General features: G+C 40.8%; 2 long non-coding RNA genes across 2 annotated transcripts in view; one reads left to right on the top strand and one right to left on the bottom strand.

Moving 5' to 3' along the window:
* The window catches only part of LOC137481931 (uncharacterized), a 54,572-nt gene extending 30,422 nt beyond the window's left edge, over positions 1 to 24,150 (top strand). Inside the window, exon 3 of the long non-coding RNA XR_011003768.1 lies at positions 23,413 to 24,150. This is a non-coding gene — a long non-coding RNA (uncharacterized lncRNA). The remainder of the gene's footprint in view (positions 1 to 23,412) is intronic.
* LOC137481935 (uncharacterized) overlaps positions 1 to 25,760 on the bottom strand; it is a 458,003-nt gene that overhangs the window by 65,013 nt on the left and 367,230 nt on the right. The gene's annotated exons all lie outside the window — the stretch shown is intronic.

The raw sequence follows: 25,760 nt of genomic DNA, 5'->3' as shown, positions 1-25,760 counted from the left end.
GGGGAAACTGTAAGGGGATGTCACAGACCTCCATGCTGTTCATCCTTAGGCAGCCCCAGTCAGGCTCCAGGGAGCACCCACTGATTCAGCCCTGGGAGCCTGAGCAGGACTCAGGATGGGCACAGAGTTGTGCTGACTTTGAGCATGAGTCGGATTTTATTGCCTGTCAGGTCAGTTTTTGTGGCTTTGATATGTCTTATTCAGACTTTTTATTCTGTACATATTTTATGACTATAAAAGAAGTCTGAGCATGTAGTTGTATTTTTTGCTGGATCTGAGCAGGCATTCCCAGAAACCTGGTAATTGTGGCAACATGGATTTTTGAAATGCAGACCATCAGAACTACCAAACATGCCCTGGAACAGAGAATCACTACAGTATTGTTACATGTAGTATTGAGCTTTTTTTTTTTTTTTAATAAACTACTTTTTTTTGTTGATCTATATAGTACTTAATCAAATTCAGGGAAAAAGGTGAAGCATTGATCACACATTACTGATCATGTCATCTGCTGATGTTTCCTGAGATTTCACTTCTGCATACTAATAAAGTCCACTTGGAATTAGCATGTTCAAGTGGATGTGAAATAGGTTCAGCACACTCATGTTTGGAAAGAATAACAAAATGTCTTACTGTCAGGGAAGCCCACGCTGTGGAGCAGGAGTCAGAGGTTGCCATGTTTGCTATTCTGTATGAGTAATAAGTAGCTGGTTAGGTATGTTACAACTGAAATGTGAAATGCCAGTTTTTATTAGTGAAAAACAGAGTGCAGGACGAGTGATGAAGACTGGCTTGGTGGGTGTTCAGAGAGGCTGCTGGTGCTCAGAGCAGGAATCCAACTGAGGGATGTGCACTGGCTCCAGAATTTGTAATTTGGAGGGGGAGGAGAAATGCAGAATGAAACCTTGCAACAAAGAGAGGGAAGAACATTAAAAGAGTTATTAAATCACAAATAAAGGATATAATTCACAGCCCATTGAAATCAGCGGGCATTATCTCATCTCAGTGGGTGCTGGATTAGGCCTCAAAAGGGTTGAAGCAACCCAGTGTTTGTCAAGCAAATTTCCATTAGTAGCAGGGTATGAGAGCTATGGTGTTCAAAATAAGAGTGTTTTGGAGTGAGCCAAAGCACAGCCACAGCCACGTGATCTTGGTCAGTCTCCTTCAGTCCATCTCAGCTTGCTCAGAGTTCAGAACAAACCATGCCAGTTCTGACAGGACCCAGCATGGACAGAGCACAGAGGTGGTCCTACCCAACTGTTTCTTGGAGCTGTGAATGTCCAAAAGGATTCTTAGGCTTTAAAGCTGAAAATCATTAGAAAACCAAAGTGATACATGGCAACAGGGAAACACTTTCAGCAGAGAAAACTCAGATGTGCCTGGTGAGAGATTCAATAAAAAGCTTTCAGGCAAAGCTTACCCTGAGCCTGTTCTGACCTTGCTGAGGACAAAAGAATGAGCCCTCTCCTCCATCTTTGTTTTTTTTGTCTCTGAATGTCCACTTTTTTTCTGGATTGCAAAAATTCTGACATCTCTTTGGCGAGACCTTTGTAGACCTTTGGATGCCTCAGGAAGTTTCTGCCTATCAGTGACTTTTCCAGCCACCTCTGGGGCTGTGTTTAGCAGTCCCGTCTGAGTTTCCTAGGAGCAGTCTCAGTCTTTCTTGTGCTCAAGGTTTCTTGTATATTGGCTCTTTTCCTTTCACAGCCTAGCCTGCCCTGTACTCCAGAAGGATCTCCAAAGACAAGTATTCCTAATTTCTCTTCAGTAAAATTTTCTGTCATCCCTTCCTCCAGGCAGCTTCTCCTGACCCAGACTAGATCAGGGAGCAGGAAGTTTGGGCTTTTTGTCCCGACCAATCTTTCTAGCAGAATTTGCTTTGCACGGTGACAAACTCCCTTGTGAACAAAGAGATCAGAGGTAAGCCTCAGACCAAGCTGTCCCATTGACAGACATGTGAAGGCTGCGTTGGGTGGCACACAGGATGTGTGACAGGCAGTGGAGAAGTAGAACTGTGTTCCTGTGCACCCCTTGACAGGACACACCTTGTCAGCACAGGCAGGTGTGTGTAGAGACCTTTGTCAGTAGAACCCAGGGATGTGCTTTTCCTGTGTTACAAATTGTGTATCATGATTGGAAGCACAGAGCCGTTCCCAGATTAGTGATAATCCCTTGTGGTGGTTTTGTTTCTGTGCTGCAAGTGCCAATAGATCTCGCACCCAGCTGTGTCATTACTGTCTGTCATCTGCATACAAGTGTCTTGCCACAGGTGATAGACATTGTTGATCCTAATGTCTTTCAAATGTTGAAGCTAGAGAAATGGAATATCTATGAGAAACGATCTGTGGTGAAATTTCATTTTTTACAAGAAAGATTGTTTCCTTTTCTGCTCTGGGCAAGTTTATGACGGTTGCCATGTGTCTTTAATGCATACTGTGTGTACAAGCATCTCTACAGCACTCATGCTGACCAACAGAGCAGTGCTATGAGCAATGAAAAAATGCAATTTCTCTTAGCTCTGTTAAGTAGTGTCTATTCCAGATCTGCCTGCAAGAGTTGCCTGCAGCCAGCTGCCATCTCAGAGTAATGTATGTACCACCGCCCTTGGATCTTGCAGAGCAGTCTTATATTTACCTCTCACTGTTCTCATTTCAGAGGCAGTGTTTTTGCAATTGGTACAGAGATAACAAAATACAATGGATTGCTGATCTCGGATCAGCATTCTTGGAAGAACTGCTGTGATGAGTCAGCAATCTGAGGGCAGACAGCATCCTTGGATCAGAGACCAGGCCAGGCCACAGAGTAATACAATAATCCTAATTGCAATCTATGCCACTTTCTGATGAGTTACAAAGTTGTCTGCTTTTGAATATGTCATCATATAGAGCATGTACGACTCACAGCTAAGATACTAAACATGGTATGCATGTATAGCTGGCGCTGAAAGTGCAATTTGCTGATGTGAACTTGTAGATTTGCTTCCAGATCAGATAAAAGCAAATGAGCAATGACCTTTTGAGGATGTAGAGAGGGAGGAAAGAGTCTCACTAGGCTTCATCAGTTTCTAAGAGAAAGGAAATAATGAGTTTGAGGTGAAATAAATTATTTTTACAACTGTCCTGGAGTAAGTATGCAGAGGGAGTGCACAGAGTTGGAGCTCCACCACTGCCAGTGTTCTGACAGCTATATGACTAAATGAGATCAGCTCCCACCGAACAGAACATCGGAAAGAGTTCAGGGATTGCTTAAGATAAAACGAATGGCAAAGAAATGAAGTACAGGAGCTTCCTTATTCTGAGGTGTGGTAGGCAGAGAAACCCCATTATTTTCTAATAGCATTTTACACCTCTCCCTCACCATTTTGAAACTTATTGGAACTGTTCATATAGTTCAAAAAATGCCCTTTTTGGTTGTCTTGGGTGGGACATCCATCTGATTTACTTTGCTGCATGCAAGTTAGTCAAAAGAACCAGGACAGATGGCTCATGGTATTTTCAGCAGATATTTAGTTTCTTCTCTGCTGCTATATTTCTTTTGAAGGAGATAGTTTAAAAAGAAAAAAAATGTTGCTAGTCTACAGGTCTGAGAACAGAACCCACAGGTACCCCTGTCTTTAATCATTCAGCATGCTCATAAATATTTCACTGAAAGTAGGGAGAAATTAATCGTTTCACAGATGGGTTCAAGCATGTGTTAAGTATTCAAGAGCTTTCAGATGAGATCTAACACATCTAAATGCAATTTCATCCATGTCTTTCTACTCTGCACTGAACAGCTCATTGCCCTGTTCTTTATTTGGCCTTGTAGTTGAATTAGCAACCACAGGACAAATCCATATGAAGAGGTGAAATTTTTAGATCCTATTCAAGTAGCATGAGTTGCATTTCAGTAAGTTTCACAGGTTGACTCATACACTGAAACTTTCAGCTGTGTTTTTTCATGTAGTTTTAGTCCTTGAAAATCCTTTGGTTACAGCTCAGATTTCTCTTTAAGTAGCAGAATGAGTGCAGTCATTCTGGTTGCCTGTGTAGTCTCCTTTCTTGGAGGACATGTCCTTGTACTATAACTCTTCTCTGCTTGCCAGGCCTAGACAAGGTGGCTCTGCTGAAAAGCTGTCACTACAGATCGTCATTGACTTCAGCAGAGGGATGACTTTTCTCCCCTTTGTCATTTCCATAATGGGATTACGAAGATGCACAGAGTTGCAGTGTTCCAGGAGACCAGATAGCTGGACTAGAGTCAGGGCCCTCCACGGGTGTGCTGTGCACTTTGGTTTAATAATTGCCATAGTATTTTTAATTAGGATGGAGCACCATATCCCTGTGAAACCACAGAAAACATCTTGAGGGTGTAGTGGGTTTCAGCTGATGTCTGGTGGTTATTCTTACTCAAATTCTTCCAGTCTGGGAAAGAAAATTTGTAGAGGATTATGGTATCTCTAGTTTTATTTAGCTAGAACATCTCTGTGCAAGAAATTACTTATTTGAGTTACTTAACAGGAGTTACTTAACACCATTTCTTTTATTTTTTTTTCTTTTGGCAAGGAGAAGTGTAAGTAGTCCACAGACCAAACTATAGGGGCTACTAATATTGCTGAACTGTTTTGACCTCACTTAACTGGGTGTGGGTGAGAACAATGTGTGGAGACAGCACATCCAGTGTTTGGCTTGTTCTGCTGCTTTTTTTTTAGGGTTCTTTAACTATTTTGCAGAGAAAAGGTCCCTTATGACAAAAACCCTTTAGCTTTCAAACAAAAAAACCTGGCATAGGAACTAATGCACTGGATGCTTCTCTGAGATGGCCAGATCCCCCCAGGAATGAAAGTGTAAGTCAGCCTTCTTCCCCCGAAGTCACATCAGCTGAGAACAGCATGTCACCTCAGTGCTCTGTGTTGGACAAACCCTTTCCCCTTTGCTCCCTCACTGCAGCACAGCTCAAGGCCCACGTGTCCCCAGGGACATGGCCCTTTTACTTCCAGTAATGCTGCTTTGAAGCTCTTTTCAAGGCTGTCCTAAACTCCGAGGGCTATAGTACTGCCTGTTTTGGGGACACAGTGCAGAAATGATGTGTTTTGAATTACATGACTACCATCACAGAGACGAGGGACATGGCTGACTCAGAGATGTGAAGTGGCATATTTGTTCAACTGAGCTTTTGAGGGAAAAGCAGCCACTAGGGTGCATGTCTGACATACTTGGACTGTCTAGGTCTACCTTGTACTAGAGAGGTCAGTATCAACTACAGGACAAAGTGGTGTGCTTAGGACAGTTAACCTATAGAACACCTACAGGACAGAACAGGGCCCAGTGGCCATGCTCATTACAGCTCTTAACATGTTTAGAAGAACAGGGCACCATTTCCTGTCTATCTGAAAGCTGAAAGCAATGGAAAGGCACCCCTTGTCCCACAACACACACACACACACACACACACACACACACACACACGTGTGCTACATTTCACACCGGGGAATGAGTTATCTCTGCAGAAATGAAACACCTAAGCATTGACAGTTCCATGCCAGCAGCCTTTCAGAAGTGCCTCTTTGCTATCTGTAGTCATTGCGCTTGGTCTGAACGTGGCAGAGCTGCCAAAAGCCTCAGAAGAACTTTATCAGCATCCTACTGGAGTTGTCTCAGGATTTTAGTGTGATCAGATTTTATTAAAGCAGCGCCTCCTGCATTTGTTTCCCTTAATGTTTTACTCTTCAAAGTAATAAATACAGATGGATGTTCTGGACTCTCTTGTAAAGAACAACAACCAAAAAAACCCTGTACAATAAAAGCCCACCTTTTAAATAGAGAAACTATAAAAGGGCTCTACTTTCCAAGTATTATTTAATGGAAATGAAGAGAGCGTAAGATGAGCTACATTGGAAAAGCAATAACAGCCGAGTTGCTGTACATGACATCTAATTCTGTATCAATTGATTTACCTGTTATTGATATACTATGGTATTTATATACCATGTCCCCAAAAATGAAACATTAGGTATGGCAGGTTGCTCCTCCTTGCTGAACACCAGTGTGATTAGAGTCTTTGCTCTTGTTTGATTACTTTGCTAATAGAATAGTCTAAGCTGAATTTTTTACCCTTAATTTGGGAGTATCTGTAAAAATGAGGATCATCTGCATAGCTGGCTAATGAGCCAGGTAGCACATGGCAGTAGCTTTGTAGAGAAGCTGTGATAAATCTTGTATTGCTTGAGGGGACTGTGTTTCAATCTGTGTGTGTATTTCAACTAGGGGCCTCAAAAGCACTTGGCCTTCTCTCCCTGAAGTTGCTGAAAGCTGTTAGGTGACCACTGAAAACAACTGCTAAACATCTCTCACCCTTCTCCTGTAAATGGCAGATGGGAAACTGCATGGCTGAGGCGAGTTTTGGTACTGGGTCACTGGTGAAAATATGATTCAGGTCCTTTAGAACAGACAAGTCATTGGTGTGCAACAGCTTTCCAGCAGGTTTTGGTCTCATTCTGGTATCTAATGGACAAAGAAATCCTGCCAAGTGCTACGACTGGTTCTCCTCTTGGCAGTCAGTGCAAAGAAGCAGAGATTGTAAAGGAATGAACAAGCATGAAGCTTAAATCTCTCTCTGTGCTGGGTTATTGTGAAGGTGAAGCTAAGGCACATTACTAGGCAGCAGGAGGGCAGCCTGGCTTACTGCAGATTCTGCTTTGCAAATAAACAGTGACATCTACTTCTCACAGTGTCCCACTGCTACCCCTCACACGTACCAGGGTCACTCACTGTTTAAGTGTAAGAAATGCTGTTATTTCGTTGTTCTCTCACATATTCCCACCTGTGCTACAAGAGTACTCAAAGTCATTTCTCCTGCAAGTTGAAGTTGCATGCCCACAGCAGAAGCAAATGCAGCTCTGGTTTAAGTGCACAGCATGTGCAGTCAGGGAACTTTGACCATATCACTACTGTGCACATCGCATTCCCTTCACGTGACTGTACATTTCAGAAACTTATTTTTTGCTGATCCAAACTTAAGGCTGCAGTACCATGGGCTTCATTACAAAAGCACAGGTAGATTTTAGCCTTGCCTACACTGTTCAGCAGCCAGCACTCATGGGGAAATTACAGACTATTGTGTTCAGCTGTGTAGATGCTGTGCAACGTTTCAGAGCTTACTAAGGACTATTTTTTTTCGATTCAGGAGAGAAAATAGTTTACATTGGTATGTTCTATCAAATTCAAGCTGACACAGTCACTCTATAAGAAACATCCATATATTCTATATATTTATGACCAAATGTTTCAACCACCACAACCAGAAAATGTAAAATAATTCACTTAAAAGACAACAAATCTGGAAGGTGTTTCAGCTCTGTGCTGGCAGAAGTTACTGGAGATTATGTATGGACATGCACAGTTAGCAGTGCTGCTGTTCTAACAAAGAGAAAAGAAAGGGCCTTTAAATAGACTGCAATACTTGGATAAGCTAGAAAGCTGAAAAGCAGCAAACAAACAAAGAAACCCAAACTTTTTTTTTTTTTTTTTTTTTTTAACAATGGATTCAAAATATCAGGGCGAAACACATCACTGGTCCTGTGGAGAGGCCAAGGTTTGATGCAAGGAACACAAAGCAGCTTTCAGGGTGGCACTCAAATTTTCTCGTGCAGATTTTTTCTTTGTCTGGTGTAAAAATTACAGATGCTGTCTGCTGTCCCCTGCACATCCTTAATTTCCTTGCAGACACCTGGCACACTTCACCATGCCTTTACATACACCTTTCCCACTCAGTGCTGCACTGAATTTCTGTCTCTGTATCTTCATTAGGTATGTTGACAAATATCAATAATGTGCAAATATTTAAAAAAAAAAAAAAAAGGACCTACCCAAAGCTGACCTGAACAATGTTAAACCATTCTAATTGTCTCTTAATTAGGGCTGTGTTTTCTAAAAAATAGTTATATTAATACACTACTTAGTGGGGGTTCAGTTGTATTAGCATGAATTTAATCTTTACTCTGCAGGAATAAGCAACACTTTTATGGTTTGGGTTTTTGGTTTTTTTTTTTTTTTTTTTTTTTTTTTTTTTTTTATTTATTTTTAATATACCAATAGAGGGAGATACATAGCTCTGATTGTATGGATGTATTGAGGCAGCCCGGGAGGTGTGTTTGTGTAAGGCTGAAATCCACAAAGGCAACTAAATATCAAAGATTTAAATGGAAGCCCAATGTCTAATAGCTGTGGTAGCATCCAAATCAGCTGTAAATGCTTGTGATCTTGTGCAGCACCTGAAAAGTTGTGAAAATCACCACAAGCAAGAAACAATTGAGGTTGTGACAGTTTCAGAAAATTATTACAAAGACACTTTATGTATCCTTTTGCTATCAACAGCGCACATGCTTTGTGCTTTGCAGCATGTCATCAAATGCTTCAGTTAATTACTCACTAATTATAACACTGTTGAATGGCTACACTGTGGCAACCATATAATTATGGAGCATAAAGTACTGAGCAGTTGCAAGGCTGAGCATATTGACTGATTACAATAAATCTCCTGCTTATTGTTGATATTTTTCACCTGCTTAACAATTGTAATGTTTGCCTATCATACCCTCAAACTCAGAGCCGTATATGAAGTGTTAGTAGCCGAAGTTAATTAAAGTGGAAAGCAGGAAAGCTGTGCTGAAATGGTAGTGTATGATGACAAATACGTGCTGAAACACAAGACCTGGAAATGGCCCTTCGCAAAAGCCAGGGCACAGCATTCTTCTCACACCCATCATGCAACTCCCTCACAGAAAGAGGGAAAAGGAGAAAAGAGGTAACTGATGTATTAAAAATACAATGAGGTGAGTCAGAATCTCAGGGCAGCTCACAGAGGTGGAGAGGGAGTTTCAGCTTGCGTGTGCTTCCAGGTTTCCAACATCACCAGAGGGAGAAGGCATTGAAAGAGCTGCTGGAAATGCTGCCAGCTAATGAGCCCTGCAGGGACTCCCCTGGCACGCTGGGGCTGGCTGGAGCACCACGTGCCCCCGCAGTACCAGCGGGTTCCCCAGCTCGGGCTGGTAGGGAGCAGATGATGCACAGCTGGCTCAGGTTATACTTCCCAAACAGACTCTTACATCACAGGAAATGTTAAGTAACCATCTTAGGGCAGTTGCCTGGGCTGCTTTATACTTGCTGGTACAAAGTGTAACTAAAGATCTTCATCTACTCTTTTTATGTTTAAGGGAAGACACAAACACACACGAAAATCCAGCCCTGGGATCATGTGCATTCCACAAATCATTTTTGCTGGCCCCTCAAAATACATTGATGTTCAGGATCTGGGGAAGTATGTACTAAGCTGTCCTTGCCACTCATATCTTGCGCTAGAGCCAAGAACAAGATACAAAGCTGTTCAGCAAAAGACACTGATTCATTAAAACTCAATGAAAGCCTAGCTTGCTCATGCTGCTATGAGTAGTTATTGCTGTGTTGTCAGAATGGAATGGTAAAGCAGGAAATGCCTGATCAAAGAGTTTTCCACTTCATATTTGGGAAAGTGAGTCACTCCACACTGCTGTGGTTCTTGTTCTCTCCAGTGGCACCTGCCATACAAATGTGCACTTGGAGGAAGGCTCAGTGATTGTCATCTGCAGAGCATTGAAGTGCTACAAAGCCAACTTTTCACTTGCAAGTGAGCAGGAAGTTCTTTCCACAAAGACAAACCTTTCTTAAATCATGCTGCTACTTCCTTCCCTGTGAATAGAGGCTGCCTCTTGGAGCAGCCTTGTCTTTCTCTAGATTTAAGGCTCTGAAAGTTGACAAGAAACCTAAAGGATCTGTGTGAGCTAATAGCATAAAGGACTCTCAATACACTTTGGAACTTCTGTATTTATTGTTGGTGTTCATTATCAAAAAGAAAGAAATGTTTTAGCAAAATATGATAAATTAATGCCATATAGAAAACTGCAACAATTACTGAGTCTGGATTTGGACTACATTAGGAAGAAGATAATTGCTGGTGTAATTACACACAACTCCAGACAGTGGTGTGTCTGACCCATGGTCATTTTTATGCCCATACTAAAATATCAATAATATCCTGCAATAGAATGTCACTCTGTTTACCTCCCTAGATCCTCTCAGCATTGTTACAGCTGATAATGCATCTGCAGTCTGCACATTTTTCTCAGTGTTTGTTTTGGAAGTGTTCCATTCTTCAGTCATCATATAAACTTTGGCTTAGGTGATAGCCTGGACCTGGAAGAGTTTCAGGACACAACAATGGGGGGCATTTACTGATTTTCAATGCCTGTTGAGAACAATAGACTGGTAAGTTCTTCTGTGGATGATATATGTAAAGTGTGTGGCTGTTTGCCAGCATATTCAGTATATATAAAGAAGCAAGTTACTAAAAAGGGGACTCCAGAGAGACAGAAAGACTGTTCATACTTTATTCCTGCCATAGTCCTGGTCTCTCCTTTATCTTTTTATTGTTTCTGAATTCAGTAAAGTCTATTGTATTGTTGTAACTGGGCCTAATTGTAGCCAATCTGTCATGAATTCTCTGATATTTGTGCATCTTTGAGCTTTTTTTACTAATTCAAGGCAGCATTTCCTTTGAAATTCCAAAATAATTTGTCCCTAGGATAATTTTATTGCATTCATTTCTTTGACATCCACAGGGTCTCACCAGAGAAAGGGTTGGCTCTGTTCTTTTTAGTGTGTCTCTTAGGGAAATATGAGTCATGGCTTTTAAAACTCCTTTTGTTTCATGAAGATGTTACTTTTAGAATATTGACAAGACGAGTCCTGGTTACCCGCTGGAAACAAGAAAGGATGAACAGTTCTCCCTTTACCATTCTTGTGTTTTCAGATTTTGAGCATTTTAGAAGGGCTGGTATGAATCTTGCTTCTCCTCCCTCACAACTCTTTTTGATCCTTAGAAGCTCTTGAAAACACAAGTTCTCAGACAATCTCTCTAGTCTTGGGAGCAGGGATTTGTAGGCAAAAAACATTCATGGTTTGTCTTTGCAGAATGAAGTGCAGGGAGATGTGTTTCAGATCATGAGCCGCAGTGGAAACTGCAGCATTGCAGCCCTGCACAGACCCATGAGGAGTGCTAGAGATAGCGTCTTCATTGAGTAGAAGGTCAAGTCACACTTGGAAAACACCACAAAATTGCAGGGGATCAGTCCAGCACTGCTGCAGCAAATAGGAGCTTTGTGGTTTATTCATATAATGTGCAGAAGAAAAAGAACCCTGGACCAAAACACTGCTTCTGGTTCCCCTTCCATGAAATGTGAGTATCACTCAAGTGTTGCTATGAGCTGTGAAAAGCTCAGCAGTCTGACTTTTGCTAGTTGTAGAATTCAGAGAAGGTGACTCTTTTTGTCAAGGAGCCAGAGGCGTATGTGATGTAAATCTGCTGTTCCACTGATTTCAGGAGAACCCAACAGGCTTGTGCTGCATCAACAAATCTGATGGGAAATAATCGACAAATGATATTAATCAATTTAACCACTAAAAAGCCAGAGCAGCATGCAAAACTCACAGTGAAACCTATGCAAACCATAAGCACATAGCTTTGAGGGAATTGCTGAGGCTAACTGTGAAAAGTGAACTTAAAGCATTAGAAAGGTGGTGGGTGGATCTGCTGTGGGTGCTGAAAGTTCACCAGGGCCCTGCTCTTCACTCAGGCCCCTTTCGCACTGAAGGTGGAGTTCTGGGGAACAAGAGGAGCTAGACTAGAGGAATGAGGTTCTTTTCAGGTCAGGAGAGGAGCGATTGTCTTTGTAAAGACATTTTCCTTTCACCGTGCCAAGGATCAGTTGCTAATTTAAAAGAAAGAACATTTCCCTCTTTGAAAGGGACCAAACAGCAGCTCTGTTTCCTCTGTCTAAGTGTGGTGGTGTGCAGGGGTAGGCAGGTGACAAACAGGCAGCCTGTGCCTGAGCAGCCCTGCTGCTAAAGGCACACGCGGGGCCGAGCCCGTGTCAGAGCTGCAGAGAGCAAATGTTGGCTGCACATGCTCCCTTAGTCCCATCATCGGCTTGTGATGAGCAGGAGAAAAGGAGCTGCTTTGTGGCACGGCTACTAGCGCTAACTCACAGTGTCATTCACGAAGGAAATTTAATCTCGCCTTTGCAATTTGATTCAGACTTATCCATTAATCATTTTTTTCCTGCACAGATATTGCTGCGCGCCGAGTGTGGCTGCAGGCGCTGGGCCGGGCCTGCGGGCAGAGCGAGCGCTGGCAGTGGCCGTGCGGGCCCGGAGCACTGAGGCAGCCATTCCCTCAGTCCGGCCGAGCTCTGTCAAACAGGCTGATAAAAACTGAAAAACACGGCTCCCCCGAGCCTGTACCAGAGAGGAATCAGCTCACAGCCTTTCCCCAGCCACTGCTCCTGGGAGAGAGACCAGCACCGTGCAGGGGCCTCCCCATCCAGGCAGAGGCCAGAGGTGGCTCTGACAGGGCAGGACAGGCAAAAGTGGTCACGAAGACAAGCAGGGTTTGGGTCTCCGTTATTGCAGGCAGCAACAACAGGGGATGGTTTATCCCTGACCTCACACGCACAGTAGCACTGGCACAGGACACATTTCTCTCCACACGTGGCTGGGGCTGCCAGGGAACTTGCCAGGGTGAAGCAGAAATCAAAGCCAGCTTCACCTGCTGGGAGCTGTGTGCAGCAAGGCCTCCAGCCTGGAGGGCTGGACCAGCTTTTACCCTCTTGGAAGTGGCTGACTGAGGGGGTATAATGCTACAGCAGCGTGGATTTTCTTTTATTTTAGCAATGAACAGAATTTCTGATGTCTAAAAGTAAAACTGGGGACAAGATGAGTAATTTTTTTAAAGGTCAGGGTTTTTTTTCCAATAACATGTTTTCACCTTTCTTTATTGGTGAAACACTTTTTATGATCACACAAACCTCTGTTAACAGAAGAATAAGTAAACTCACTGGGTTAACTGAAATATTATTTTTCTACCTCAAACAAAATAGTGGTTTTTTGGTTTTAATTTACCTGGAATCTTATATTTTTTCATAGAAAAAATGGCCTAAAAGGAAATCTGAAATTATTTTGAACTGAACTCATTTTCTCAGCTTTTCCTTTCTCTTATCTTTGTTTTTTGTTCACATGCTTTCCTCTTTACTGACTCTTTCCTTAAATTCACTCCATGTTTGTATTAGATTTTTGCCCAGAGTTGCACAACACAAGCAGAGCTGGTTCTCTGACCTGCCCAGAGACTTTTGATACCATGGGTATTCTTTAATGAGACTTATGTCTGCCTGTTGACCCATCTGGGCTCTGACTGAGCTGCTACAACAGGGCCTTAGGGCAATGATGAAATAGGCATAGGATGCTAATCCACATCCTCTGCCACTTTTCACCATGTGCATTGCAGATCAAATCCAAACCCAGCTTTTTTCTACCCTGAAATTCAAACAAAACAGCAATGCTGCTATTGTAGGGTTCTGTTTTTGTGTTTTCCTTCCTAACAAAGCAAGAATGGGAAATATATTTGCCTTTAAACTTGTTATCAGTTTGACACTTAAAATACTGTTTACTAACTTATGATAAAAGCTGTTGATTTGGTTCTTTCAGGAAGATCTAAATTACTAATGACCAAAAGATACACTAGAGAAATTGCTGTCATTGTCTGCAGTTTTCCTCTTGTTCTTTAAATTTGCAAAATTGTTTTTCAAATTTCTGCCAATGAAAACAATATCAAACTGGTTGAGACATAACTGTGTGGAGAGCAAAGCCTCTTACAATAGGAAAGGGGGAAAAAAACATAATAGATGACTGGGCTGCCTTCTTTCATTTTTTGACCTTTAATTGAAAGATTGAAGATAAGTAGTTCCTGGGAGAAAGCAAAAGGCTGATTCACTTACCCTGTAGCTTTGAGTGGAAAAGCTTCCTGGAAGCTTTGCTATATATTATGAATCATCCTCTTGTCATTCCAAGAAGTTCATAGACAAGTAAAATGTTAGAAATGGATTGGAAGTCGAGTGATGGGCAGTAAGGCCTAAGTGAGAGGTTAAAGGTCTCAAGATAATACATTCAGGCATCCCTCAGGACATTTTTGTAAAACTGACGTTTCTGACCTCAGGGATCCTTGTCTTCATGTATTAGGATTCACTGCTCTCTTAGAATAATGCCATTTTGAAAAGTTCACTTGCTTTATATGAAGTTTTAAAAACGAAGACTGAGTTTTCTTTCAAGGAAATCAGATGGAGTCATCACTGCTTCATGCTTATGGGACTGTAGAGCATGTGGGGTTGACTGACTGCCATTTCAAACCCTGAAACATAAATGAAATCAGATATAAAACAGATTTGATCACAGTAAGCACAAAGGAATCAATTATTAAATCCTCGAGGGTGTCACAGTATACTATAGGTGGAAGAGAATAAGCTTTGGCATTTCAGGAGACAGAATGAGGTAGGAAGAGTAGCAAATCCTCTGCTTGGGATGGGAATCAAGTGTTTCACAGTATGGCAAGAATTCAATTGACCTTGAAAGCGCATGAGCCCCTTATTCTTTTTCAGAACCACATCCTCTCAGGATACTTATTAGGACATCTAATCCTCACTGTTGACGTAAGAGTTTGTTACATATTCTTTCTAAAATGTAACTTTAAGATATGTTTTTAATCAAGCCGGTAACTCAGTGACCATATCTTAAGCTAACTACTGAAAAATTGTGTGCCAGGGCACCAATGTTGCTATGTTCAATCCTTTTCTGCCCTCATATGTATGCAAACTGGGGAATGCTGCATGTTCTGTAGCTGTTCACTTTTAACCAGCGGTGTCAGGATGAGCACACCTTTTGCTCTGCTGTAATCTCTTCCATAATACACATGTGACCAATGTGCAGTGCTTCCAAATCTCTATGTGGTCAGTGCCACAAACCCTAGTACTCTGCAATGAGGGATGAGGAAGAGCTCTCCCAATGGCAAAAATACCCCGATGTTTTAATGCTTTTCTGAAAGGCTTGATATTTAGGACTGGCATGATGGTACAGCTTCACTGATGTGTTCCCAATTCACATGGGAGCTGAAACAGACTGTTTCAGAAACAGTGATGTTTCTTAGTTTGAGTGTCCTGGTTTCAGCTGGCACAGAGTTTATTCTGTTCTCAGTAGCTGGTACAGTGCTGTGTTTGGGATGCAGTTTGGGGATGATGTTGGTGTTAGCTGCTGCTGGGCAGAGTTTACTCTGAGCCCTGGATGTTCTGGTGTCTCGTGCTCTGCCCATGCAGGGCTGTGCAATAAATGGGGAGGGAGCACAGCCAGGACAGCTGATCCAAACTGGCCAAGGGGACATTCCATGCTGGGAATATAAACTGGGAGGAGCTGGCCAGGAGCAGCTGATGGCTGCTTGGCAATGAGATGGGCGTTGGTCAAGGGGTGGAGAGCAACTATTGTCCATCGCTTGTTTTTCTTGGGGTTTATTTTCTCTCTCTGTGTCATGTTCATTACAGTTATTATTATTGTTGTTATTTTAGGATTATTTATTAGTATTGTTAGGATTCTTGTATTTTACTTTGTTTCAATTAATAAACTGTTCTTACCTCAACCCTTGAGCTCTTTTTTTAGTTCTTCTGATTCTCTCCCCCAACCCACTGCAGGGGGGAGACAGACAGTAGCTGTGGTACTTCATTGCCATGTGGGGCTAAACCATAACCCTGAGCATTTAAAATTATTGCAGCTTGGAATTTGAAATAAACACTTCATTGGGATGAATACAGTGGGGAAGAGTGAATGCTTCTGTGCCTTTTTCTGCTGATATTGTTTAGCTGGAGACAGTTTTCTGCAAGACTGGATTACCAGGGCAAGAGTGCATTGATTTACATCCTGAAGGTTATCTTTCTAGTGAGAACAGGCACAACAGTGTGTGTGTCTGTTTTTATAACTGTAGATTTTGAGAAGAAATATATGCTAAAATAAAACAAGAGTTGAGGAGGAATAGCACTGTGTGGATTTCTAAATAGTGAACTTTAATACTGGAGGAGAGAGGGTTTTATATTCTGGTTGACTTTTCTGTGCTCCTGCTCACATGCTGGCATGCATCACAATAATGTATTTTCACCCTTGCATTTTGCTTTAGCTATTGACTCATTGACTTGTTTGTTGGTAGAAGACAGGCAGCTGAACGAATCCCAGGAGGGGGTGACCAGATTTTTTGATCAATAATGGTGCAGTACCTCAGACCCCTCTATGAGGAATGCCATTTGATTTGATTTGTATAGTGAAGAGTTAATATTATATTATCTAAAGTGCTTTTTAGGATTGATTTATATACTGCTACTTTCACATTAATTGGGAAGTATCTATTGTTATCTCTCTAAAGGTCAGCTTCTCCTTTGCTTACTCACACGAGTAATGTAATTGATGGCACTGCATCTGCTCAGGAGAATAAGGAGATCCTGATTTGATGCCATGTTGAATGGAAATAACTCCACTAAGTCTGAATGTAGATGCTGAAGAATACTATAACTTCAGAGAAATACACTTTATCTCTTACATATCTCAGCATAATTTTCTTTCTTATTTTGTCTGACTAGAATACCATCAAGAGTAAATTTGAGCTCTTTTAGAAATAGTTTTCAAATTTACTCATAAGGAGATAATCCTGGACAGGTTCAAATCCTCTACCAAATATTCTGTTCTGGTTATCATCTGCTTAGAGCAGGACTGGACAAGCAGTTACTTGGGAGTTATTCTAGCTCTGGATTCTTCCTTTGCTGTGCCAGTTGTACCATCACAGTGGAGTAACTCGGAAATGGCATTTCTACATCACTCAGCATTATTCATGTTTTGTTGTTCAACAGAGAAGGAAAATTAAGCTAGGAGTTTTAAAAGTACATATATAAAGAAGGATGTAAAAGGATTGCTTATTGGAACTTATATTAGGTCTTTCCCTGTACTCACACTTCTGAAAATCATCCTATAATTCTTCCTCCCTGTCGTTCTTCTGAAGTGAGTGATGACCATATGCTTCTTTTTTGTTCAATTATTTTTGACAGTGTTTATTTCTGACATATTAACCAATGCTTTTAGTCAAAATTATCTCAAAGGACTTGGAATTAACATTTTAATAAGATATAATCTGCTTCCATTCATAACTTTTGGCTTTTAAATTATAACACATGCAATACTTTAGTGCTGAATAATTTGAGGGATTCTACAAAATGTAGAGATAATTGAAATGAGGATTTAAACTTGGATTATTGAAAGGAGGATTAAATTCAATCTGTGAACAGCTTGAAATGTTTTATGTTAATGCAATCACAAAAATTCTGTCAGATTTAGATTGTAGAGAACACAGCTCATTCAGAAGGAAGAAATAGATACTTTTTCCTGTATATTTGAAATATATTTAAACCATAAAGCGGGGAAAGGAGGCTATTCACAAATATGGAACTACAGGAAAACAAAGTTTAGAGATTTAGGAACTCGTGTACCCATCAACAGAGTTTTTTCAATTACAAAAAAATAAGGCTAAAAAGTACCTTTATACATCTTTTAGTTCATCTTTGGGCTTCAAAGCAGGATGTGCAGCATACACAGAATTCTGTCAGTCCTGGCAGATGTTTATTTACCTAACTTCATGCTTTGGATTTTCAAAAGTAAGGCCCTTGTGGTCCCCCCAGACAAGCTATTTCCAAGCTTTATTATTTTTTATACCAAGAAAAAAAATCGTCCCACAATTATACACCCTGTTTATGTGGACCCAAACTTTGTTTTGCCTTCTTCCTGGCAACTGTCATTTGTGTTCTTCAAGACTGTTCTCAGTGTCAAACATCCTCTCCCCTCATCATTTCTGCCTGTGGGTTTGCCCTCCCAAATTCCCTGTTGTAGGTTACGTTCCCTGTGTGGATTTCTGGTATTATCCAGGTAGCAGCTGTTTTTTTTATTTTTTTGCTGTATGATACAGTTCACTCATGCTCACTTCATAATCTGTTATCTTATTTTTTTGCTCTCCTCAGACCTGCCTCTAGCATACCTGCAGGCCTTCCTGCTTAGGTGTCATCTGCATCAGAAAGCATTTCTCCCTGAAAAATCCTTGAATAGAGCCAGACCCATGATAGAACACAGCTTCTTCCCGTCTTCCTCCCCTTGAAGGAAATAGACGATTTTTTGAAACAATTTATTCTTGCAAAATCCATGTCGTCTGCTACCTACCTTATTGTTATCTTTCAGATGCTTGCAAATAATGTTATTCATTCCTATTTTTTTTTATTCCCCCAGGAGCTGGAGTTAAGCTATCTATCTATCCAATAAAATTTTCAAGCTACTCTTTTCATCCCTTTCTGTATTAGGACTGGATTTATCATTCTAGTAAACCCTTGTCTCTCCAAGTTCCCATAATTACTTCTGAGATTTTTTTCAGCTTGTTCTCTGCATATTTTATGATGAAATCATCAGGTCTAGACTGTTTGAATCACCTTAGTTATCAAAATATTCTCTAACCTTTTAATCCTCCTTTTTCTCCGAGATATTATCCTTTTTTTGGCATTTAAGACACCTGACTTCTACTCGTGGTTGGCTCACCCTGTTAGTTCAGGAGGTGCAGACCCCTCTTCCAGGTCCCTGAATATTTCCCTCACGCAGTCTTGCTACCGCAGAGCTGGGGAGGTTCTGAGGATTCTGCAGCAGAAGTTTCCCGTGCCCCACCCGGCTCTGAGGACTCTGTGAGCTGCAGAGCAGGAGGTGTCTCTGCTCCAGGGCGGCTCTGTGGATCTGCCTGGCCCTGGAGTGGCAGGCTCAGCCCACACACTGGTGCCACCACAGCTCGGGGACAGCACTGGGGACAAGCCTTCCCTGAAGGGCTGCTCTACTTCTGCAGGCAATGCAGTCCTGGCTATTCTGTTTTCTTTGAGGGACTTCCACATGCCTCAGTACAGAAGCAGAATTTTTAACTTAGGTATGTTTCATTATTGCGTTTTCTTCCTGTAACACACCTCGGTAGCTTGTGATCTGTGTACTGATCATAGATCATGGCTAGTGGGGATGTGGAGAGGCATCCTAACCAAACCCCTGTGCAGGGACAGAAGTAAAAATTGAAGTGCTTCTGATGGATTTTTGCCTTATCTGTTCCTACAAACTATGCGACCCTCCTAAGTAGTTCTTTCAGTGTCCTGGTAGCTGGGAAGGGTTTGCTTGTGTGCTCTAAATAATTCTTGTTGCATTGTAAGCTGTTTATTTTCTGTGCTGTCCTGTCCTGTCCTAGTGGAAAAGCTGAGAAGTTTATTATCATTCTCTCTGTGGAAATTGCGAATGTAGTGGCAGATTGCTGTCTCATGTCCAGGCAAGGTGTTCTTCAATATTTACACCATTTCCCTTGAAATGTGTTTTAAACATGTTGAGGACAGAGAATAGCTTGTTCAATTTTGGAGCTGACAGAATGTGAAATCATCTATTGATTCTGTTATTAACCTAAAATATGTTTGATCAGCTTTTCTTGCTTTTCACAGCACAATCCTCCATAATGCTACACTTTATTTTTTATTACGTTTTGATATTGTCACAGGTACAAGTTTAAACAGGATCAAAACAGAACCTATGGAAGAATCAAATATCAAAGCAAATATTTGATTTTTGTGTAGTTTCCAGAATACAAAATTATTCCCCAATGTGAGCAGACACAATTCTTTGGAATTAATGGGGATATGCAGAGTTATCATGAGTCTGAGCAGGCTTTTCACAGCAGTATTGGTTCTGCATGTGCCAGTAATATTCAGGGAAAATATACAACATATTTAGGACACATATAGGTGGTTCCATGTTAATGTTGTCATAATAGAACATAAACTGAGGCTGGTGGATTAATAAGAAGTACCAGATTTCTGTTTACAAGATTAATCAAGAAAACATATAGTTATAAACCAATTTGTAGAGCATCAGCATTGCAGGATTCTCCAGAATGTGGGGTAGATAAACAGTTTAACAAGACACATGTGCAAGCTTCAAGCTGTGACTGCAACCCACAAGGTCGACCAAAATAAGGAAATATTGGGATAAACAGAATTACATCTCAAAATTTATAGATTGATGGGGTGAAAGGAAGAATAATAGCAAACAAGAGCATAATTCATCAGAAACCAGCATCAGATACTGATCCTTCACCCAGCAAAGGGTAAAACCTGAGGCTAGAGGGCTCAGCCAGGGGAGCTGATATTTCCATATAGTTTCATCTTCCCACAGTTATAAATATGAGCACTCTCAGTGGTATCAATGCCTTGCAGAAAACTGTGCCTCTGAAAAAGAAAGAGGAGGAACAGGTAACAAAGGAGATGATGGTGGAACAGGCTCCATCAGCATCAGACTTGCAAAGCTGATGCATTTCACCTGGCATGAATTCTGTATTGAGGCTAAATTCACTCTGAAAGTTCCTTCTCTCTCAAAAGGCAGAGTGGACACATGTTTTGTGTTTGCATAATATCCATGAAATTTTAGATTTTATTATATTTGACTTTTTCTAACTGCATGACAAGCTGGATGTAGCACTGCACACCTGTGCAGAGCACCTTGTCAGGTCCTGCCTAGGCACGCCCCTTGAGGTGGCTTCTAATAAAAATCCATAACTCTCTGCATCAAGTGCTGTGTGAAGTCACACACATTCCAGCATGTTAGGGCTTAGTAGTAATGTTGGAATTAAAAATGAAAGGTATAAGAAATGTAGTTCTTGTTATAATTAGAGTGAAACTGGAGCTTACTTAAATACTTTTGTCAAGTGTCAGCATTTGAATTTTTTGCAAGATATATGTCTTTATGGAGTGAATAGAATATCTATACTTCTCAGTATACTAAAATACTGAGTTTTCTTTCCTATTGTTTTTCCTCTGGGTAATATCAATCAGACTACAGGATGTGATCAGAGGTTGCTGTTAGTACATAGCATCTCAAGCAGATGCAAAAGGTGGCACAAAAGATCTCAGCAATAACTATCACATGTAAACTCTGCTGGGCCTCCATAGCAGGAGAAACTTGCAAGATCCTTTTTGTAATACTGTGCATATAAGAGCATCCCCAAAACTTGCACATGGAAGAAGATCTTTGTGGGAAAAAGGACATAGCCATTGGCATATTTGAGGTAATTGAAATCAATGACCAAATGCTTGTTAAAAGTTAGTTATTAATATTTATGCTGAGAATTTCAAAGGAGCCTAAGGGAAATGTATGCTCCTGACTCATTGAAATTCACCAGGAGCTGAGTGCCTAACTCCCTTAGGTCCTGCTGAAAATCCCAGCCTTAATCTCAGTGTGACAATCTGATTTTGATGTTTTACAAACCATACTACCAATAATAAGGATATGTTGAGGAAGCTGGGAAAACATTGTGAGTGCTTATATTTAGTGCCTTTAAACAATTATGTCAAAATAAAGGGCTTTAGTTGAAAATTTGTGAAGTAAAGCAATTTCCAGCTGAAAGCCTCATGGCATAGGCTTCAGTCTGTGTTAGTGATGTAAACACATGCATTAAACTTTGCAATGGATTTTATGAAACTTAATGGGCAAATTTTTATTGTGCTCTAATACCATGTTTAAACTATCCTTGTTTCTTTGTTTTTCTTTGCCTACAGCTAGAAATAAATTTGACATGCCATATTATTACATTGTCCTAGTTCACTGTAAGTTTATAACATGACCTAAAACTAGAGCCTTTATGTGAAATTTCTGGCAAAAATTATATTCTCTCATGCCTTCTGCTCAGAATGATATATAAAATGCACCCGATCATTTTAAAAATAAGTTGATGGCATATTTTTTATCATATTTATTTCTAATGTGGTTGCAACTGTGAATCTCCAACTAAGACCAGTCAGCTCTGTTCTTCAGACTCACAGTAGCACTGAGAGCAAATACAAACAGGTATTGGTAAGGTATCAATGGCTGCTTTTGTTCAAACACTCTAAGATCTGTGTGACTATAAAAATTCTCAATACTCCTGCACTTCTACTGGCATCAAGCTGATTGCAGAAGTATAACCAAAGAAAAAAGCTTCATTACACTGATATTTCTGTCAGCCTGACTTCATAATCCCAAACTACTTTATTTATAAGACACCCAAGGATAGAAATAATTTAATATTTCAGCATGTATTTCAGCTGCCTTCCCAAAAATGGAGTAACCCACAAATCCCAGTTCTTTTTACATAACTGGAAATTTTACCAGTCTTTACTGTTGAAACAGGTGAAGGATTCCTCATGGCACCAGAAACCTCCCCACCTTTAGTAACTTGGCTTCTTCCACATCATTGTTCTTGTAAACTATCAGCTTAAACCACAGGTCAAGTGTGCTTATAGACTCATAAAAATGTCCTGTAAAAAAGAAACTGATTGCTAATCAGTGAACTATTGTAGTTAAGCTACACTGTGTTATAATACTGGAGTAGGATCATTTCCATCTTTCAAACAGTATTTTCACTGTGATGTTTCTTTCAGATGAAAGATGAATTTTGAACCTCAAGAGCTGTAGAAAAGCTAAGACAAAATATGTAAAATTCACATTAGCAAGCTGTTAATTTTTAGAAGCATAAATGGTAAGGTGACCAGACAGATGTAAACACCACACCAGTGAGGGATGAACCATTTTATCTCTCTTGTATGTGCTGAACAACAGGGCTGCACAAAGGCCCACAGACTCATGGACAGTTTGGCTCCAGTGCCATCTGTGTGGTAAATAATATTTGGAATACTCAGCGATATCACACTTCAGTGTCCTGCTGAAACCAGCAGATTCCTTGCTTCCTTAAAGAAACACTTATTGAAATAGACCTTAATCTTCTTCTTCCGTTATTATGGAGGGTCTCAGTGCTTCTCTCATGGTGTTCTTTGAGACTGTGTTCACTGAAGGCAAGATGTTACTGGCATAGCTCAAGGTCCACTTGGCTCAATTAGTTGCAGGATTTTAGTATTCTTCTGTCAGGTAACAAGCAGAGCTGGTTGAACTTCTTTCCATGAATGTAGGAAAATATAGGAAAAAATAATCAAACTGAAGAAAATTGTCAACTTTTTTTGTCAGCGCTTCTCCCCCCGCCCTCCTTGATTAATTACGACACTCTTGTTTTCCAAATTTGAAAGTTTAAAGGAAAAAAAATCCAAAATTTTGTATCATTCCATTCTATTGTGGTTTTGGCTACTCTGCCCAAGGCATGAGAACACAAGATTTAATAGAGACCACAAATGATAGCATTGGTTAACTGGCTTCAGGAGCTTCCTTCAGCTTCTCCTTCGAAGAGAAAATCTCTGGCAATTACAGATCCCACTGTGAAGTACTAGCCCCACTGAAGGCTCCAGGAAACTCAGTTGCCCTTACTAGTAACAGAGTTTACCAATCTATTTTTATGATAAATATGCCCCAAAGCTGTATACATGCAGGTTTTCTTTACAAACTTTTTAAAGCTATTTCCTTACAAACTTTTAAAAGCTGACTATTGAACAATTCATTATCCAAGGTGTGGAGAGCCTGGTGAGCATTACCAATCCTGTTAACACCATTGTGAGGAACACATGTGCAGCAGGAGTCATCTGACAACAGGCAACAGGGCAAACCCTCCTTAGAAATTCACCCAAGTGTCATCTTTGGTTTGCAAGTGGAATGGCACCTTTGTCTTCAGAAACGTGTCAAGTGTCACTGCCTGAATCATCAAGCTGAGCCTTGTCGTGCCGTTTACACAAGCCTGATTGTGCTGTACTAATCTACAGGCTTTGGAACTGCTTCCTTTGCTAAATCCAGCTGAAGGCTGAAAAGTGCTTGATAAATCCTTAGGGTGCTTTAATTTTGAAGAATTCTTTTGCAACCGAGACAAACAGGATTAGTACATGAGGCCTTCCATAAGGGAGCTCTGAGTCTCCCTTTCACTCATAGAGCATCCCTTGCTATTTTTTTCTCCCATTGATACCTCTTGATCAGAAAGGTAAAAAGATCAATAGGTTTGTAACAGCGTATTTTTAGCCATAATGAAATATCTTTTGAACTCTGTATTACAAGACTGTGATTCAGAGCTTTCTAATTTAGCTATAAAGTATGTTCTGGGCAACATTTTCTGATAGGAAAGTGTGCTGAAGTCAGTGGAATGCTTTCCAATAATTTCCAGAGGCTCTGGATCAGGTTTTAAAATTTTATCCTGTTTTTATTTTTTTTTCCTATGGTGATGTGGCTCCAGCTGCATCACTAAATATGTTCTACTATTTTAAAAAAATTACCAATAAACCAAAGCTTTCATGATCACTGTAATTAAGGGTTTAGAGATTGTTTGGCTCTCACAAGTGTTTTAAATTACTATTTTCAAAATGAAATCTTGAAAACTGCTGAAGGCTAAGCAGTCTGTGGTCCTTTGGCAGGTATGTGCATAAGTGGCTTTTACTCTCCATTTACTGAGATTACTGACAACCACCTCTCCTTATATTCAGAGGAGAAGCAGACTCTACTCTGGCATCTGAGAGGTGTGAGCAGGATGAAAAATCAAGGCCTTTTACTCTCCATGCCTTCCAAATGTAAATGTGTTGTGACCCAGTTTGCAAAAGCAATGGAGAACCATCCTGGATGCTGTACGTTGTCTGCAAAGCTGAGAGGGATTGTGCTGCCAGGGAAAGTGCCTGGCAGGTTACCTGGAAAGTTAGCTCATTCCTTTTGGAAGGGTTTTAAGTCCATCAGAAAGAATTCTATACTAGGACATGGAAATACAAGTGACTGAATCACAAAAAAAAAAAAAAAAAAAAAAATCTGATCTCTGCTCAGCCTGGCTCCTTTTGAAAGGCAGTCTGCCCATTTGGGTTGAGCTGAGCACTTGCTTACCCCTGCAGCCTGTCTGGAAAGACATACAAGGTGTTCAAAATGAAGACATGAGCAGAACACATGAGCACACACTGACAACACCAAACTCAGGTGTGATCAATAAGCTGGTGTGCTCTGAGATTGGTATGGCTGCTCCCAATCCTTGTGTCAAGCATTGCTCTAGAAAGTGTGAGACTGTTTCCCGTGCTCTTTTCAAGCTGAGGAAGATCAAAGCCTCATTGCTGAAGGAAACACTGTCACACCCACACCTGGGCTCTGTCCAAAGTTAGGGTGCCCTTCACCCCTTAGGTGAGATTTGGGCTGGTGCATAGCCATCTTTCATAGGATCAGGCCCAGAGAAACCAGAGGTAAATAACGTGGTGTATGCGAGCAGAACACTCACCCTGCTGAGAGCAGCTCAGGTACCAAAAGCAGCATAGCGATGATGCTTCTCAGCAGAGCAGTTGATTGCAGGTGGGCTTGAGTGGCCCTTTCTCCTACCATGGAATAGATATTCATAGAGAAAAGCAAGGCTTCAGAAATAATTCTCTTCAGAAACAATTTAGCAAACCCTATTCCCTCCCTTAGGTGTCTTGTTCCTCACTTCTCTGTCTCCAGGGAATTCCCTTCGCAGCCATGATTAGGGAATTCTGCTGCCAGGGTTAACTGCCTCTGGGCCTCACTCGCCTGTGTGGTCTCTGGCAAGCAGTGCTTTGTGAGTAACAGCAAATGCTTTGGCTTGCAACGTTTTTCAAATCATGTTTAGCTCAGAGGAAAAGCATCTTTGACAGCTCTGCAAACTCAGTCTTGAGATACAATAGACTTTTACATCGCTGCAGTTTAAAAAGTTAATAGCATATGGTTTAAAAGCTGCCTACCTAGATAGTAACATGACAGATTTTAAGCAGCTTTAAGCCTCTAAAGTAAACAATGCTAATACTAAAAAAAAATGTTATTTCAAGTTCTTTCCTTCCTTTTTTTTTTTTTTTTTTCTATTTTGTAAGGGGAAACCCTGCAAACATGTCA

Source organism: Anomalospiza imberbis, chromosome 13, assembly GCF_031753505.1.
Source record: "Anomalospiza imberbis isolate Cuckoo-Finch-1a 21T00152 chromosome 13, ASM3175350v1, whole genome shotgun sequence".
Classification (NCBI taxonomy): Eukaryota; Metazoa; Chordata; class Aves; order Passeriformes; family Viduidae; genus Anomalospiza; species Anomalospiza imberbis.
Note: the sequence above shows the minus strand (reverse complement) of the source record. Positions and strands in the feature narration are given on the sequence as shown.